Genomic DNA, 1,506 nt, shown 5'->3' with positions numbered 1-1,506 from the left:
CTAATCATTTTCAACTGTGTATTAATAATATATAAAAAATGTCTATCAATAATGTATCAACTATTTATCAAGTCAGGTGTACCAAATATATATTAGTAGTGTATCAAGTGTATCAGATTCATATTAGCAGTGTATCAAATGTATCAAAGATAAGTATCAATGTATCGGGTACATCAATAGTGTGTTTCAGGTATATATCAAATATATCAGGTGAATCGGTTTTTTCAACATTTCGTGAGTTGGACTTGTTTTTTTACCAATTTTGTGAAAGTAATAAATTTTGGGCAATGAGCCTACTTTTTTAAAATTAATTTGTCAAATCTACAGCAAGCTTTGGTAAATAAGTTAGTTAACTTGTAAATAAGTTAGTTCATTTTTGTTTATTTTAAAACAACCCTTATATTTATGATATTTCAAAACTTGATTTGAAAAAAGGGGAGAAATTTTTTTTGTCTAAAACTAGAGGAAAAAAACTAAAACCATTATCGTGATAGAAAATAGAAAGTTATAAACTTTGTCAATGGGGCTATACTTACAAAGCTGGAGAGATCTTCTATTTTTTCTCCATTGCGAAAGCAACTATTTTTTTTGCCACTCACGATTTCAAGAATTAAAATACCAAAGCTAAAGACATCCGATTTAACTGAAAACTGGCCATGCATTAAATACTCTAGAGCCATATAGCCACTATAAAAATAAATATGATAAAAAAACTAATTATTGATATATACTATAAAGAAAAATAAACAATTTTGTACTTCTACTTACTGTGTTTCCACAATTCTACTTGTATTGCCTTGAGTTTCATCTACTTCAAACGATCTTGTCATACCAAAATCAGCAATCTTTGGGTTCATTTCCTCATCCAACAAAATATTACTAGCTTTGAGAGCACGATGAATGATTCGAAGGCAAGAATCTTTATGAAGGTAAAGAAGTCTTCGTGCAATGCCATTTATGATTTTGAACCGTCTTACCCAGTCTAATTGTGTCCTTTTTCTAAAATCTACATCACCGTCCATACATATAAATGGTTTTGTATCAATTCTATGAAAAAGATAACTTATATGTATTAATACATCAATTCTATGAAAAAGATAACTTTTCCAATGTGATAGTATAAACTATAAAGTCAAAGGAAGAAGAATGTAGAAAATGAGTATACCAAATATGAATTGGTCAAGACTGGCATTTGGTATAAACTCTTATACGAGAAGCCTTTCAGTTCTTTGCAAGCAAAATCCCAGCCTAACCAAGTTTCGATGTTGAAGCTTGACCACCAAAAGGACTTCATTTTTGAATTCAACATCTCCTTGTTGTGAATTACTTGCAAGCCTCTTCACTGCTATAGGTTGTCCATTAGCTAGCTTACCCTGAAAATAAAAACTTTCATTTCTAGTTACAATTAAAATTAATTTCCTCCTTAAGCTCTATTCCTTAATCCATTCTATACCTTGTAAACAGCTCCAAATCCACCCTGTCCGAGCTTGTTTTCACTTGAGAAGT

The 1,506-nt window shown here is 30.4% G+C and overlaps 1 long non-coding RNA gene across 2 annotated transcripts; it reads right to left on the bottom strand.

The window, feature by feature from the left end:
* Nucleotides 1–638: 638 nt before the first annotated feature.
* On the bottom strand, nt 639–1,506 carry LOC120069974. Of its 2 annotated transcripts, XR_005479738.1 has the most exons (3): nt 1,454–1,506; nt 1,166–1,373; nt 639–1,006 (listed from the first exon to the last, which is right to left on the bottom strand). It is a non-coding gene; the product is annotated as an uncharacterized LOC120069974 (long non-coding RNA). The 2 variants fall into 2 exon arrangements; XR_005479737.1 differs by having other exon boundaries at nt 974–1,373.

Source organism: Benincasa hispida, unplaced genomic scaffold (assembly GCF_009727055.1).
Source record: "Benincasa hispida cultivar B227 unplaced genomic scaffold, ASM972705v1 Contig725, whole genome shotgun sequence".
Taxonomy (NCBI): domain Eukaryota; kingdom Viridiplantae; phylum Streptophyta; class Magnoliopsida; order Cucurbitales; family Cucurbitaceae; genus Benincasa; species Benincasa hispida.
This window is presented reverse-complemented; position numbering and strand designations above follow the sequence as displayed.